Below are 18,541 nucleotides of genomic sequence, written 5' to 3'. Positions count from 1 at the left end.
ATGTTAATAGCAGTTTTATTCATAATAGTCAGAACCTGGAAACAATCCAGATGTCCCCCAACCAAAAAAATGGATAAAGAAAATGTGGTACATTTATACAATGGAACATTACTCAGCTGTTCAAAACAATGACATCATAAAAATCACATGCAAATAAATGGAACTAGAAAAAAAATCATCCTGAGTGAGGTAACATAGACCCAGAAAGACAAACATGGTATGTACTCATACATGGTATGTAACGGGTGTCTATTGGCTGTAAAGTAAGAGATAACCATGGAGAGGCTAGGTAACAAGGAGGGCTCAAGGAGGGGATGCTTAGATCCCCAGGGAAGGGGAAATAAAAAAGATTTCATGGACAGAGTATGGTTGGGAGCATGAGGCATCAGGTGTGGACGAAGAGAGTACTAAAAGGTGGCCATTCCAGGGTCAGGTAGAAACCTGCAGCAAAGGAAACTCCCAGGAATCTACAAAGATAATCCCAGCTAAGATTCCTCACAGTAGAGGATATGTAACCTAAACTGGCCATCTTCTGTGGTAAGACTGTCAGTGTAGGAGTTGGAATACCAACCCAACCACATAAACTTAGACCTACAGTCTGTCCTTTCTATGGTAAGTTCTGGGGTAAGAGTGGCCTAGAGATTGGGGAAATGGTCAACCAATTACTGGTCTAGCATGAAACACATGCTCTAAGAGAATATACTAATCCCTGACATTACTTGGAGCACCAGGACTCAGAGGCAGGATGAACCAGAGACCTAGGATAGAACCAAACATGACTAGAGGGAAAAAAAGCCAATGTTATGATGCCTAATGATATTCTACTATACTTATAGATCAGTGTCTAGCCCAATAGTCATCAGAGAGGCCTCATCTAGCAACTGCATGGAAACAGGATGCACAGACCCACAGCCTAATATTAGCTTGGAGAATCCTACTGGGGATTGTAGGAGCCAGAGGGGTCAAGGACATCACAAGAAACTACGCAGAATCAACAAACCTGGGCTCACAGGTGCTCACAGAGACTGAACCAACAACCATGGATCCTGCATTGGACTGACCTAGGTAGTCCCTCTGCATATATATAACAGTTGTATAGCTTGGTCCTCTTGTGGGACTACTAACAGTAAGAGCAGGGATTGCCTCTGATTCGTTTTCTGGCTTTTGGGATCCTATGCCTCATACTGGGTTACCTTCACCAGGCTTAATACAAGGGAAGGTGCTTAGTCTTACTACAACTTGATAAACCATATTTTGTTGATATTCATCAGAGGCCTACCCTTTTCTGAAGAGAAACAGAAGAGGAGTTCACGGAGGGGCAGAGAGGAGATTGGGGATGACTTGGAGGAGAGGAGGGAGGGGAAACTGGTTAGGATATAAAATAAATGAATATTAAAAAGATGGCAGACTGGATTAAAAAAAAACAAGACCCAGTTTTTTGTTGAATGCAAGAAATGCAACCCAATAGCAAAGTTACACATGGCCAGAAAGCGAAAAGATAGAAAAACTTAATCTAGGCAAACAGAACTGCAGAGGAAGTAGGATTTTTCTTCTGCATTCATGTATGACTAAATACACTTCACAACAAAATCAGACAGAAGGGATGAAGAAGGTCACATCATTTGATAAAGGAAACACTCCCTCATAAGGTTGTACAATTGTAAACATATTGCATGGCATTTCAGTGCACCAAATTTTGTAAACCAGATACAGAATATCTGCTCAACTTCAACAAAATAATTGTGACTTTAGTTCTTCTTTGTCACCAATATATAAACAATTGGGGTGAAGGAGGGTGGACTAACAAAGAAATATAAGAATCTGTTTACACAGTGTAGACCAAATGCAATGCATTAATAACAGACATTTATACAATACTTTATCCATCATCTGTAAAATTACATTCTTCTCAAAGATTCATGGGGATTTCTCTAAAGCATACCATATTTTAGCCCATAAAGTAAGTCTTAAAATATAAGAAAAGTGAAGTAAGTTATTTTATTATGTCATAATGGAATAAACTAAGCAAGAGAAACTACAGAGAATAAACAAACATAGGAACTGAACAACACACATTTAAATTGCTAGTAGATTATTGAAGAAATTAAGGGGGATGCAGTGGCATTTCAACTGTATTTTAATGAATAAAGACAGCCTGAAGATCTGAGAGTAAAACAGTTCCACTGGTCAGCCTTACAGACCAGGTTATGGTAATATACACTTTTAATCTCAGTAGCCATAATGACACACACCTTTAATCCCAGTGGCCACACTAGTTACTATAGAAACTGGATGGTACATGCCTGCATACCTTTTTATTCCAGCCCAAGAAAAGATTATAAAATGGGAGGAAATGGCTGTCAGATACACAGTCTCCTTCTGAGAGTCCAGGAGGTAGGCTTGCCGTTTCAGACTGAAGTCGAGGTAAGAGCCAGTGGCTGGCTGTTTTGCTCTTTGGATCTTCAGCTTGAACCCCAATTTCTGACCTTGAGTTTTTATTAATCATGCTTCAGGGGGGAAAATTCCTAGGATCAAATAAAAATAAAAACAATAAGTACAGAAAGGTAAGATACAATCATAAAATGGGTTCTGAGAAGGAAACACAGCTATAAAAACTTACATTAAAAATTGGAGAGATCTCTTCTGTTACCACCAAAGGTCAAACAACTGCCAGAGGTCTGGGGTAACACCTGGAGCCATGTTGGTTATCTGAGCCAACATGCTGCTGCTAGGGCCATACAGATCTGAGTGCCCTATGCTGCCACCCAGGGTCACAGTGTCCTGTGGGCCTGAGTCACAGCTTAGGGCAATGTCTGGGTCCCGGGTCCTACTGTGGTTGGGTCTGTGTTTATGTCTATGGCCGTGTTATCATTAAAGGCCACAAGGAAGCCTGGGTTCTAGACTACCATCTATGGTCATATTGGAGTCTAAGGGATGTGCCAGTTTTGGGTGCCTATCTGCCACCCGGGGTCAAGGAGCCATCAGGTCCCAAGCTGATGCTGAGAGCTGTATCTGGGTCTGTGGTCCTATAGGAGGTATGTGTTGATGTCTGTGGCTCCTGTCACTGTTGAAGGCCATACAGCTGCCTGGGATCTTGGTGACCACCTGGGGCCATTTTGGAGTTCAAGAACCATGTTATTACTGGGCCCAGAATAATCTGAGAGGCCTTCCCTGAAACCTGGATTCATGGTAACAATTGGGCCCAAACATTGTGTTATGTCCATTGTCCATGCTACCACAGGGGCCCATGGGAACCATGTGTTGAACCATGTGCTGAAGTATGAGGGCCAAGCTAAACTGCCCCTGTCTGTAACATGGGGGCCTGCTTGTTGAGGTTTTCTGTTCTGCCTTCTTTTTGTCCTCCCACCAGGTCCCACAGCCATCTAGACCCAAATAAATCACACAGAGAGTTTACATTAGTTATGAACTGGTAGGCCCATTAGCTCAGGCTTCTTATTAACTCTTATAACTTATATTAACCCATTTTTCTTATCTATGTTAGCCACATGGCTCATTACCTTTTTCAGCAGGGTAGGTCACATCTTCCTTCTTCCGTGTCTGGGCAGGACTGGAGAGGAATGGGCTTCTTCCTTTTCAGAATTCTCCTGTGCTCATTGACCTGCCTCTACTTCCTGTCTAGTTGTCCCACCTACACTTCCTGCCTGGCTACTGGCCAATCAGTGTTTATTTAAAACACAATTGACAGAATATAGACAATTGTCTCACACCACCTGCCCATTACTGACCCCAGGAGAGCTGCTCCTTCCTCACTGGAGAGCTGAGTCTGTCTAGTCCCCGCACCCACCATGCTGGTCTTGCCCCTCATAGGAAAGCCTCTCATCTACCTCTCATCCAAAGGGCATGGTTCCATCAGCCTGGACTAATCAACTCAGCTACTACCCAGGCACATATACTGGGCTTTGAGTTGTCAATCCTCCACATCTATCCCATCTTTGACCTGCTGGAGTGCATGGAGGGAAAAATGGCTGGTCTGGGGAACCATAGTAACAGGATTTCCATGAATTGGGGCAACAGCAGGATATCCAAGAGGAGATTCAGTAAGGGTGCAGGATTGGTGGTGCAACAGCCCTTGAACCTGACCAGTAACACAAGACACAAAGAAGAGGAAAGTTGCTTGGAAAGAGTATATGGCATGATAGAGCTCAGCTCCCCATGCCACCAAAGAGGAATAAAAAGGTGATGGAGAGGGAGAATGAAGTGGTTTTCTCTCTGTGTGTTCTTGGCTTGCTTTTTTATTTTGTTTGTTTTTTAATTAATATTTTTATTTTGTTTTTATTATTTCTTTTTGAATTTTTATTTGGTAGGGGACTCTACAAAGGTCTGAAGGGTGGATACGGAGGGACTGGGAAGTAAGTGTGATTGGGGTGCATAATGTGAAATTCCCAAAGGAACAATAAAGATGTGTTTAAAAATGTTGGAGAGATTGCAAATAAATAGCCTAATCACAGACCTTAAATTCTTAGAAAAATGAAAACAAGTCAATGTTAAAATTATTAGTAAGAAATTAAAAAGGTTGGAGCCAAAATTAATGTAGTAGAAACTAAAGAACAACACAAAAGATCAATGAAACAAACAGAAAATATGGCATTCTGAAAATATAAAAAAATGGAGAAACTTAGTCAAACTATTTTTTTTTTGAGACAAGGTTTCTCTGTAGCTTTGGTGCCTGTCCTGAAACTAGCTTTTGTAGACCAGGCTGGCCTTGAACTCACAGAGATCCTATTGCCTCTGCCTCCCAAGTGTTGGAAATAAAGGCATGTGCCATTACTGCCTGGCAGTCAAACTAATTTTAAAAAGAGAGAATCCCAAACCAGTGATGTTAGTTTATGCTGAAATACCAACGTTCAGCAGGCTGAGGCAAAAGGACTGTTGCAAATTTGAGGACATCTTGGGCTACAATGAATTCCAGGCCAGTATGGGTTAACACATTTTATTGGTATGAACAGGTGAAGAATTCTTGAATAAAATGCTTGTCTACAAAATTTAACAAAGTATTGATATCATACATCATAGCCCAGCAGTGTTGGCACACACCCTTACTCCCAGCACTCGGGAGTAAAGGCAGAGACAGGTGAATCTCTGTGAGTTCAAGGCCAGCCTTATCTACAGAGCTAGTTCCAGGACAGCCAGGACTATTACACAGAGAAATCACGCCTTGAAAAAAACCATACACCATGATCAAGTTGAATTCATACCAGGAATGCATGAATGGTTCAACATATGCTGGCCAACACACCAAGTACAGTACATAAACAGAATGACAAACCCATATCAATACATCTAGAAAAACTTTTGAATCAAGTCCATTCATGATAAAAGCTCTGAACTAAACAGGAACAGAAAGATTTTTTAATCTCAACATAGGAAGAGTTATATATGACAAATTCCTATAGCCAACATTATCCTGTATGTGGGAAAATTCTAAGAATTGTCTCTAAAATTAAAAAAAAAAAACTTCAGAAGACTGTTCAGGATCACTGTTCTTATTTAGTACAGTGCTTGAGTAGCATATACTTCTAGTGGTTTCTGTTTCAACTCTTATGTTAAAGTATTTGATCCATTTGAAATGATATTGTTATTATTATTATTAATAGTAGTGTGTGAAATGTTATTATTGTTATTAATAGTTGTGTGTGTGTGTGTGTGTGTGTGTGTGTGTGTGTGTGTTTGGCAAGTAGAGGAGAGGACACATGCCTATGGAGGCAGAAAAGAACTTTGTGGAATGATTTTTTTCTCTCCACTTGGGGACTGAACTCAGATCTTCAGGCTTCCATGGAAAGTACCTTTACATACTAAGTCATCTTGCCAGCCCGAGTTGATTTTTGTACTGACTAGAACTTTGGGGTCATTGTTCATTCTCTCACATCGAATCTTCAGTTTTCCCAGCACTACTTAGTAAAAATACTACCTGTTCCCCTTTGGAATCTTTACTGAAATTCATAGCCATAATTGTATGTATTCATTTCATGCATATAGTCTACTCTATTGTTACATGCCAGTGTATAATGGTTTTGTTACTGCTGATGTATATTATAACACAAGATCAGACATTATGATACATCCTGTATTGCATTTTCTCCCCACCCCCAAGATTGTTTTGACTGGTTGGGGACTCAGTGTTTACATCTGAGTTTTGGGAAATACTTAAAGATATTTGAATAGTCAAGGACTTTCTGATAAAATTCTATTGGTCAGGAAATAGCAAGATTGACAAATGGATTATATCAACTAATTCTGAATAGTCAAAGATACAATTACTAAAGGAAAAAGGAAAAAAATCTTTAAAACTGGAGAAAATACTTCCAAATCATGCATTTTGAGTATTAATATTCACATATAAAATACATAAAAATTAAACAATAATAAACAGTTCATCAGTAAATCAACAAATGACCCAAACACATAGTTCCCAAATGAATAAATACAAATGTCTAATAAACACATGAAAAATTATTCAATTCCTTTAGTCATTATGGCAATGCAAATTAAAATTCCACTGAGGTCAGATTTTTGACCAAGTAAGAACGGCTTCCTTCAAGGAAAAAAACGAAGCATGTTAGTGATGCTGCAGAGAAAACTGGACCTTATATACTGTTTGGAATCTGACATGGGATCACCCTGCAATCACAGAATGTTTTAATAGTTAAAAAATCGGTGAATGGATCTCATCATGTTAGTAGAAGGCACTGGAAAAACTTTGTGTTAAGAAATGCAGGAAAAGTGTTTTTTTTTTTTTAATTTATTTATTTATTAAGGATTTCTGCCTCGTCCCCACAACCGCTTCCCATTTCCCTCCCCCTCCCCCGATCAAGTCCCCCCCCCCCCATCTGCTCGAAGAGCAATCAGGGTTCCCTGACCTGTGGGAAGCCCAAGGACTGCCCACCTCTATCCAGGTCTCGTAAGGTGAGCATTCAAACTGCCTAGGCTCCCACAAAGCCAGTACGTGCAGTAGGATCAAAAACCCACTGCAATTGTTCTTGAATTCTCAGTATTCCTCATTGTCCGCTATGTTCAGCTAGTCCGGATTTATCCCATGCTTTTTCTGACCTAGGCCAGCTGGCCTTGGTGAGATCCCAATAGAACATCCCCATTGTCTTAGTGTGTGGGTGCACCCCTCGTGGTCCTGAGTTCCTTGCTCGTGCTCCGTCTCCTTCTGCTCCTGATTTGGACCTCATTGAGCCTATAATTCATGTTCCTAGAGAAGCTAAATAAGGTGAATCCAAAGACAAACACATAGGCATCCTCAGGAATATTAACCTTCATCAGGCGATGAAAGGAGACAGAGACAGAGACCCACACGGGAGCACCGGACAGAAATCTCAGGAAAAGTGTTTGATAAAATTTATGACAAAAAAACAGCAAACTAAGCATCGATCTAAGTTTCCTGTTCAAACGGTCATCTTTCTGGAAAGTCAATCTATGGAAATTGTGCCTTTACTGTTACTTACGTGAACAGATTCTTTGGAACCATTACCAGTGTCGAGTGACTAACTACTGTCTTCTACTCAGCATTGTACTAGATGCCCTAGACAGTTAAGTAAGGGAAATAGGGAAGAATCTATTATTTGAGTTGGAAATCAATAAATAAAATCATAGTATTTATTCATAGTTTATACTGCTTTTATGTAAAAATATCTAAACAAATCTGCAACTTATCAGCATTTATAAATGAGTTTAGCAGGTTTTGTGCAAAGCTCCACATTAAACAGATTTTAGAACAACATGTACAACCATATACAACTGGAAAATGAAAATTTAATATGTATCACTTATTATAGCATCAAAAATAAAATATGAAATTCCATGAATAAATAAAAAATGTGAATGATGTGAACTATGATAAGAATAGCTATGACATTTTTGGAGCAATGAAAAGATATATTCCATTGAATATTATGATTTCCCTTCTACAGCAACAACAGTTATGATGGAATGGCATTGTTGTAGTAATAGACTAAGAGATGCGGAACTACACAAACACAGGCCTTGAGTTAGGACAGTCATGGTGCTAGCTTGTGCTGAGCAAGCATTTATGAAATGCTTGGAAAACAAAATAGATTCCCATATGTTTTAAAAAGCAACCTTGACCCCTATCTAACTCCATTAAAAAAATCAATCACAGATGTAATAAAATGATAACAATCAAAATAACAAACCTTATGGAAAATAAGCTAGATAGTACTGTTCCGATCTCAGAAGAGGGAAAAAGTTTTAGACAAGAAACAACACTAATCACAAAGAGGAAGATTGGCACTTTATCTGTCCTCGATTTGATAGAACATCTGGTTTTATCACAAACCATCAAGAGAGCAAAGATATAATCCAAATGGTGAGAGGTGTTTGCAATATATGTAACAAAATCCAGCTTCCAGAATAATGAACGTCTTCAGATCAATAAAAAAGATAGTCCAAGGGAAAAGTGGAGAAAAGATGAATAGGAATTCTACCCAAAGATGACACATTCATCTTTATTGGCAATGAACAATTATGAGAAAAATGCAAATCAAAACCATAATGAGATAACACTATAAAATGATAGATTCAGTAATTTTCAAATCTGTTAATAATGAATTTTCATAATGTTTGAGATGAAATTTGTTATGTTCACATGGAGCTATGTGATATGGGAATGAGAATGAGCACACGACTGCTCCACGCAGTGTGTACAAGACTCTTCAAAGCCTGGCGTTAAACAAATGGATGCAAGCAGACAGAGTTAAGCTATAGTGCTTAGAAATTCAGACTAGGTGATATGTCTACAAAGAACTGCTATCGTCAAGCAACATGGCCAAGAGTCTCTTTGGGAGTTTCTCCTTATAACTTACAAGTCCACCACCGAGGAAAGACAGGGCAGGAATTTGGAAGCAGGCACTGGAGCAGAGGCCATGGAGCTATGCTGCTTACTGGCTTGCTCCTCATGGCTGGCTCAGCCTGCTTTATTAAACCACCCAGGACCTCCTATCTATCTGCTTAAGGGAAGTGTTGCCCACACTGAGCTGGGCCCTACCACATCAATCATCAAGAAAATGTCCTACAGATTCCCCTACAGGTCAGTCTGGTGGGGACATTTTCTCAGTTGAGGTTCCCTCTTCCCAAATGACTCTACCTTGTGTCAAGGTGGCATAAAGCTAGCCAGCACAGTTACCATTGCTTAAAACTGTGCCAGTGGTTTCCTCTGCAGGCTGGGAGGAAAGAGCTGTTGGAGGCTGTGGGTTCTGGGGAATGCTTGCCTTGACCTGGGTTTAGTTACACAAGGGCTCATTTCATGAGTATTACCATTGCTATTTTCTGGGCTGCTTGGGATTAAAGCCAGTGCTTGAGCCGCTAACCAAGTGCTGTGCCACTGACCTGCATCTCAATTTTCTAGTTTTGATTTTTGACACAGGGTCTCACGGTGTAGCCTAGTCTGGCCTCTAGCTTTCAATCCTCCCGCCTTAGTTCTGTAATAGCTCGGCTTACAGGAATGTGCCACCATGCCTGACTCATGTTGTAATATGTATTGAAGTATACACTGTACTTCCAGCCCTTTTCGGTCCATGTGACCCAATTTTGCAGCACAAAAGAGGCGAAGCCAAGTTCAGGGACAAGGAAGCTCACCTCTGCCGCATTCTCTTTTCCTGGCTACTACTCTTTTCCCTTCTATTTTCAATTTAAGTATCATCTAAATCAATATTTCCTAGAATTCGGTTATGTAAAAGCAAAAGAAACACCTTTCCCCAAGATTTCTTTCTTTCTTGTTCTTTTCTAAAAGTCTCCTTTTATCTCCACAGAAAAGTATTCTGCGAGGCAGGTGTTAGGAAGAAGAACTGACTGGAATCGTTAGTTACCCCAGGGCTTTTCTGTAGTAGATTACATATTCTGTTTGTTTTGGAAGCTGTGGGGGTAGAACACTGGGTAAGAAGCTCCAAAGTCCATGAATAAACTTGGGTTGTGGTTTAAAGAATGTGCTTGCTAATAATGATAACCATGCCCCATGCCTCACAGATTTCCTGGAGTGGGCGCTATTATCTACCTGCTTGCATCTTGTGATTCTTCATTCCAAGAAGGCATCTCTAGTCATGGAGATAAAACTCTCAGAGGACTGGAGTTCTCCACCCATGCCAGCCAGCAAACCCATAAAGACTAATGGCATTTGTCCCTCCCTCTCCTTTTTTTTTAAAAAAGCAGGACTCTTGTGGGAGGAGCCTGTTGGGAACATGCTCAGTGCCTGGCACTTCTGAGATCTGAGTTCATTGGCATTCTCCTCCTGCCTTCTGCCTAGAGAAGGTGAAGGAGGGAATCACCTCCGTGACAGCAAATGAGAGGCACCTGGAAGGGCTGGCAAATCATCCGGCAGTGATACACATCAGACTGACTGAGGAGACCGTGGGATGGTGGGGTGAGAGAGTCCTAAATGAGCCCAAGGAAGGGTTGACAACACCCAGAAAGTCACTGACTCAAACTCTATTGGCACAGGAGTTGTTTATTTCCCGGGAGCACGTCTGCCTTGTGTCCCTGCCATGCTCACTCCCTGGTGAGGAGCAGTGCGTGGGAGCTGTCGACTCAGTGTGAGAACCAGGATGGATGCGAAACCTTAAGAGTTGGGCCTGCAGCCATCTCTGCTCCCTGCGAGTCTCTCTCCTGCTATGGCAATGGCAGTAGTTTCATGGTTGCCATAGTGAGGGAAGAGAGGAGCGGTGGGATTCTGAGCACAGTTCCCAATGCCTCCCTTGGGTGAGGAACTTAATTGCTGCTTGGCTTCTTCCTATGTCCTTGAAAGTTACCTTGAGGTATGAAGATAACCTAGTTCCTAAACCCAAAGGATAGAACCCCAGCTGCTCAGACCTTTCTATTGTCCTTAAGGCTGTTGGTCCCAAGGTTCCTGCTTATGCGGACACCCTAAGTCACCCCTGGAGCCAGGCTCTGGGGGAATGGAGAGACCTTCATGGCAGTCTGGGGGCCATGAAATGTACTGTTAATTCCTCACAGTGCCCAGGGTAGACATACTACAGCATGCACCATGGCCAGAAAAGGACAACCCCAGTGTACTGTGTTGATGAGACATCACACATTGAAGTGTGGCATTGGTAGTGTGAACTGATAACACAAGTGCAGGGTTAGGGTGAAGACTGCATTGTTGAACTGTATCCCAGTGGGTCCTGTCCTTTATTCCACAAGGGACTCTTCGAGAAATATTTTCTTTCTCTTTTTTTCCTTCTAGATTTCCCAGAACATAAAGCATATTTTACTTAAAATAACCTATAAATAAACCATCACCAAGGCTCCAGGGATTCAATGTCAAAACTGATGGTCAACTTTAGCCAGACTGGGAGAACTATATTGCACCTGACAGCAGAAGAGACCCTTAGAGGAGAATCTGATTCAGGAGATGATGAAGCATTTTCAGCCCAAAGACTTCAAGGATTCAGGTGGGGTATTCTGGAACAGTTCAAGAGCTGGCCCTGCAGACGTGGGAATAATCATCCCAGGAAGCAACATGCAGTTATTAACCATAGCACTGGCCCATTATCCCAGGATGCAACACACAGTTATTAACACACACTGGGACACTCTCAGAACAGTTGGGATCATGTATTGGGCATAAGATCTCTCTTCAGAGAATAGCTAATCTCTCCAGAGAATGAAATATTGAGGTATTGAGGTGTTAAACAATAACCTGACATTATTTAGGCAGAAATGTTGAAAGAGATGTGTTGTACATGATCAGTGACAGACATTGTAAGTTCCATGTCTTTCAAAGAAAGAGAAACCATGTTAGGCTGGGAAACCTAAACTTTTGCCGAGATCTTTAAAAACAGGGGAAAAGAGAAAATCCCAAACAAGTGTACTTCACTGGCAAGATGCTGCTGAGACAGTGTGAAAGACAACCTCTGATATGGTTAGAGATGCCCTAGGGGTTTAGCTGTCTGCATTGGGAGGCATAGTTTCCCACCTACTTGACTTTAACATGCCTTTCCTAGAAGCAGCGTACCCTAAGGCAGATAAACGTGGCATCGAAGGCCTTAGTCTGGGATGGCTGCTCCTCTTGTTAGGGATGGGATACTGAATAGCAAAGACACTTCATCTTCCCCAATCCCTATCTCTCATCTACAAAACCAGTCCTGTCCATGTTGATCCAAAGAAAGTCTTTAAAATTCAGCAATGCTGGCGATTATGAATTCTGACCTCTTTGATGTACTCAGTGCCTTCCAAATTCTCGGAATCCTGAAAGCCGGCTAATTCCCGTATCCTTCATTTTGACCCACTGCACCTTCTGCCATTGTCTCTTAATTGCTTCACAAGTTTGTAGACGCTTCTTAATTCGAACATAAACTCACTCTGGACCTGGGTCTTGTCTGAGACACTCACTGGATGCTCAGAACATTGCAGGTTCATAACAGGTACACAAAAAAATTGTTTCTGTGATTGATTTATATATCTACGAGGACCAAAATAATCCCAAAGTGTTCTCAGAGGAAATAGATCCTGGGGTTGACATTGACGGATGAGTAAGTAATGACAAGAATTGTTCAAGGGACAGAACGGCTGGTGAGGGCAATGATAGGATATTGTGACAGTTTCTTTTCCAACTTTTTACTTTTCTGGCTGCCGATCCCCCTAGAACATCTAGCAGGTTTTGAAGTCATTTATCACCTTGGTGCTTTGTGAGAAAAATCAAATGAAACAAAAATGAAAGAGAAAAATCTCCACCCAACAGCTGGACAGCTCAGTTATTTTTAGGGACAGGAGAAGCCAGTGTTTGGGACTCAGCAAAACACCCCACTCTGCTTGGAGTTGGCCAGGGCCTGGAAATGCACGGGTCTAAGCATTTTCTCAGCTGCAACTTGCTAGCACGTGTGAGTTGAAGGGAAATTCAATCCATCTGTTTCTCACTCATTTACATTGAATCCATCAAAATGCCCTTTCCATGACGACATTTTCTATGATTTTAAAGGAAATATTAATATACTGTTGAATTTTTTTTCAGTATCCTTGGGTTCTCAGCTTTTGTCTTTATGGAGAACCCAAGAAGAGTGGACACTGCTCAGGACCCCTGCCACTACGCTTCACCCATCTCTTGAGGATTCTTGGTGGCTCACAGAGTCTGACCATTTTGGAAAGAGAAAAGAGTAAAGGCTTCCCCAAGGTCTCAGATCCCTTGTCCTTGTGTCTGGCAGAGCCTGAGAGATGGCCCAGGAGAGGGAGAAAGTGCTTCAGAGGCAATTTGGTCAGTAGACTAATTATGGGACAAAGAAAGTTTTGATTCTAGACTTCGTGTGACCTTGAGCAAAAGCAATTCCTTTTCTGTTCTCCAATTCCCCCAACATGTGGTAGGAGAATGACATTGCAGGGTTTGATTTATCTCCTGGAAATGGCTCATGTGGTTGAAATGTGGTTTGTGACTTTAGGAAACAAAATCACCACAGCAAAGAGGGCTGAGGAGATGGCCCAGTGGGTAAAGTCATTGTTGTACAAGCCTAAGAGTCTGAGTTCGAGCCCCCAGAACCCATGGGAAACAATGTGGGTGTGGCAATGTGCACCTGTAATCTCAGTGATGGGGAAATGATGACAGGAGGATGCCTGGGGCTCACGGTCCATCCTGCTCAGTGAAATTGGCAAGCCCTTGGTTCAGTGAGAGAGCATGTCCCAAAAAATATGTTGGAGACTAACTGAGGAAGGCACCTGACTTTTACAGCTTCTGCATACATGTGTACCTTCACGCCCACACATACACACGCACACATGCACACGTGCGTGCATGCACACACATGTACACTCAGGCACACATGCACAATAGTAAGATATTATTTTTCCAGACATCCAAATGGTAGTCTTGATTATTTTTGGTGTACACATTGGGTAAACTAACTCTAAACATGGACAAGTCCCATATTGTCCATTCTCATTCTTTTCCAGACCCAGCAAAGAGTCTCAGTACAGTTCGAGTCTGTAGCTCAAGTTCAGAGCGATCATGGCTGATCCACAAATGTACTAGGTTTCTGATATGATAGCAGGTCCTCCTAGGCCTTTCATCTGATACATGCTTTTGAGTAGGCACTGAAAGGAGATCTGTGCCCAAGCCCACACAGACATAGCTAATGCTCCATTGCAGGAGAAATGTGCACACTCTCCACAGAACCAGACACCATAAAGGAACTTGGGAGCCCCTATGCTGGAAACAAAGTGCAACTCATTTGTACTTTTCAATAGTCGGAAGTGGTGAAATAGCAATGAGGTATACTCGGGCTGTTCTTCAGCAGAGGAGAGGCAATTTGACTGGGTCTTTTTGGAAATGGGTCGGAGTAAAAGGGAGTCACTTGAATTCCATCTGTTTATTGGGTTAGTTATCTTCCTCTGCTTTCCATTCTCCTATTGTCAGAGGGGAATATGAAAATGGAACATGTACTTAGACAAGCTTCTCTTTCTCCTCTCCTCTTGAGCACATTTTGCTTGTGTTTGCAATCCCTGGCTTTGGCCAAGAGAGACGAAGGCACTGGCTGCCAGATTGGCTATTCTTTCCAGATGAACTACTCAGTACTACAGTGGAGAGAGATCAAGAGAGGAGAGAAGATGAGGAGAAAAAAAACAACAACAACAACAACAAAAAAAAAAACAAAAAACCAAGGACTAAGAGGAGAGAGGAGGGGGGGCATGTAGGGTGCCAGGAAGAGCAAAGAACAAGAGTTTGATGGGAGAGGGTTGGGAAATGCATCAAAGAAAGAAAAGGGGGTTCCGGAGGCAGGAGGAGAAGGCAGCAGGCATTGAAGGGAGGGAGACGAGCAGAGTGAAAGGGCAGTAAGAGAGCTGGGGGAACTAAAATTTGGGGTCCAAGCCAGAGCAGCTTCCCAGACCTGCTGTCTGGCCGACTGCTGCAACATCTGCATCCTGGTGGGGTGTCTCCAAATGAGGATGCCTCTTCCTTGAACCTCTCCACCCACAGGGTGCCTGCCCACCTACACCCTCCCACTGCACTTACTCTTGCTCTTACTCACCAGCCGCTGGTGCCCAGATAACTGAATCAGCTCTGGATGCGGCCAACCTCAGGAGCCTCCAGGAGAAAAAGCATTCGTGCTGGGCATTCCAGCTCAGGCTCAGGAACAAATGACCACCTTCACTTTGCCCCTGTGACCTTCACTTGAGTGACTGTGGATTAATGGACAGAGCATGGAAGAAGGAGTCAGAGTTTGGGGGACAGTCACTGAATTGCACCCAATCCTATCATGTGCTTGATAGGGACTAGGAGTCTCTCACTGGGGATTTGGGCAGAAAATAATTTTAATTTTGTTATTTTTTCTGACTTCTGGATTTAGGGAGAGAGAATTCAGATGAATATCATCTCCCAGCATTTTAGGGTTGAGTTGTGCCATGGAGATATTCTCACCCTTAAGTCTATTCTGGAGTGGGAGCGTAGATTCTAGGTGTGACTTCCAACAGGAGAAGGAGGAAGCACTTGCTGTCCCAATCAGCCTAGCTTCCATGATGTCCTCTCGCCCCCTCCAGAATTTACTGTCTTTGAGAATCACCCTCAGCCAACACCCCATGACTTTTCAACAAGTGTAGAGTGCAATTAACCTCTGCTAATCTAACTGCCAGTCAGATGGAGAAAGGTTCTTGTTCGGCTCGTCTCTGAGTCATTAGCCTGAAAAGGCCTCCCTGTCCCTTCTGCAGATGGTTGATGACCTGTTCTTTTTATCACCCCTCTTGCTCTCTTGATTTGTCTAATATGCCAGAGGACGTTGAGATGAAGGTCCTTGGCTGAGGGGTCAAGGTCAACCACCTCACATGGCCTCACCACCCCTCTGACGAGATGGGAGATGAATACACAGAAGCACTCAGGGAGGTACTCGAGACTGAGGCAGAGAGCATATGCCGGAAATGAAGACTCAGATTGTCAAAAGAGACCTCATTGCCTGTTGTTGGGCCCAGCTATAGAGGAGTCCCTGCAATTTACTTTCTATGGATTGTCAGATCCAGACTGCTAGATGGTGCGTGCTTTTCTGTGGAGAAAAGAGCAAATATTCATTCATTCCAGGTAGGGTACCGACGGCAGGTGAAATAAATGAGTCCATGCGAGTCTGACTTAGTGATACAGCTGTTTTACAGGGGTCATCTACAGAAGCATGAGTGACTCGTGGGCAGCTGTACCAACTGAAAGACGCTCCCCAGCATGGGTGATGACTCAGGATAAGCTGCACCACTGCAGCTCGCTGCACAACCAGCTCAGATGCAGGAAGAGCCTTTTTCCACAGCCACTGTCACCACTTATGTAACCTTGGGAAGGGCCCCCAGAAGCATATTGAGCCTTGTAAATTTCATGTACTTCAGGGTCTTATAAGTCTCTTTCCACCCTCAGGAATGGAATGCTTTGCTTTGGAGTTCTACACAACACAGGTACACCATGTAGACCCACCTAGCCTTTTCAGAAGGGACTGTCCTGCAAGGTGTTATACTAATGTTCTGGCTAGTTATATGTCAACATGACACAAGCTAGAGTCATCTGACAGGAGAGATCAACAATTGAGAAAATGTCTCCATAAGGTTAGGCTATAGGAGCCAGGTGCATGCCTTTAATCCCAGCACTTGGGAGACAGAGGCAGGCAAATCTCTTTTGAGTTCAATCTAGGTCAGCCTCATCTACAGAGAGAGTTCCAGGATAGGCAAGGTCACCCAAACACAGAGAAACCCTGTCTCAAAAAAAAACCCACAAAAATAATAGCAACAAAAGATTTGGCTATAGGCAAGCATGAGGGCATTTTCTAAACCACTGGTTAATATGGGAGCACCCAGGCCTGTGTGGGTGGTACCACCTTTGGGCTAGTGGTCCTGAGTGCTTTAAGAAAGCAGGCTGAGCAAGGCATAAGGAACAATCCAGTAAGCAGCACTCCTCCATGGCCTGTGCATCAGTTCCCACCTCAGGGTTCCTACCCTGTTTGAGTCCTTACCCCAAATACCTTTGATGATGAACTGTGATAGAGAAATGCAAATGTAATAAACCCTTTCTTCCCCAAGTTGCTTTTGGTCATGGTGTTTCATCACAGCAGTAGAAATCCTAAAATACAACTCTCATAGGCTCCCTGCTTCTCCTGATCTACCAAGAACCTCTCTGAAGGGCAAGTGTTGAGGTGGAATAGACTTCTTTTTTTGTCTTCATATGGACTAAGCCAAACAACGAAGATTTCCTGTAAATGTTGGCCATTATGTGATGGCAAGGAGTTTAGGTTCAAATAGCTCATCGCCTTTATCAGTACTTAGTCATAGAGTTGCTCTTCCAGAAGATCCCCACTGGCCAAGAGCACTTATGTAGCCCTTAGATGAGCAGTGGAAATTGGGGTAGGAAAATACTGGGAGAATAGAGAGTCAACCTTGAGGAAACGACAGAAGAAGGCACCAACGTAGGTCAGAGTGAGATTCACTGTCTCCAGAGGACAGGCTGAAAAATAATTCAATTTAACTTCCTTTTTTATTTATTCTTCTCTCATACAATACACCCCAGCCACAGACTCCTCTCCCGTCACTCCTTCCAATCTCCCTCCAAATTTCCCTCTATCCCAGATCCACTTCTCCTCTGTTTCCGTTCAGAAAAGAGCAGTGCTCCTAGGGATATCAACAGAAAACAGTGTAACATGATGCAGTAAGACTAGGCACAAACCCTCATATCAAAGCCGAGAACACACCCTGGAGGAGGAAAAGGGTCCCGAGAACAGGCAGAAGAGTCAGAGACAAACCCTACTCCCACTGCTAGGAGTCCCACAAAAGCCCCAAGTTAAACAACCATAACACACATGCAGAGGACCTAGCACAAACCCATGCAGCTCTGTGACTGCTGCCCCAGTCTCTGGGGGAACCCCACGAGACCTGTTTAGCTGTGGACAGTGCTCTCCTGGTGTCCTCGACTCCCAGGGCTCCCACATTCCCTCCTCCTCTTCTTCGGTGGTGGATTCCTAAGTTTGGCCCAATGTTTGATTGTGGATCTCTGCATCTGTTCTCATCATTTGCTGGATAAAGCCTTTCTGACAGTCATTGGGCTAGGCACTGATCTGTAAGTATAGCAGAATGTCATTAGGAATACTTTCAATGACTTTTGACATTTTTTTCTCACCAGTCATGTACAGCTCTTCCCTAGGTCCCTGGGCCATCTAGCTTTCGGTTCCTGGCCATCCAGACAGCATTGGGCATGGGCTTCCTCTTCTGGTGTGGACCTCAAGTTAGACCAGTGATTGGTTGGCCACTCCCACAAGCTCTGAGCTACCCTTGCCCCAGCACGTCTCACAGGCAGGATAGGTCAAAAGTGTTGTAGCCAAGTTCCACTACTGTAAACCTTGCATGGTTATAGAAGGCAGCTGGTTCAGACTCTGTATCCTCCATTACTAGGAGTCCTCGGTAGGGTCACCCTCAAGACTACAGGAAATTTCCACTGCACTAGGTTTCCACTTCTCTCCCCAAAGGCCCCCACTTCCAGTCAGTGTCAGTTAAAATGTAATTCAATATAAATTTATATAAACAGACATAGAAGGCAGGGATGGGATTATCTTTTGTTGAA

Source organism: Microtus oregoni, unplaced genomic scaffold, assembly GCF_018167655.1.
Source record: "Microtus oregoni isolate MIOR12 unplaced genomic scaffold, Mior012 000011F_ref0000422, whole genome shotgun sequence".
Taxonomy (NCBI): domain Eukaryota; kingdom Metazoa; phylum Chordata; class Mammalia; order Rodentia; family Cricetidae; genus Microtus; species Microtus oregoni.
Note: the sequence above shows the minus strand (reverse complement) of the source record.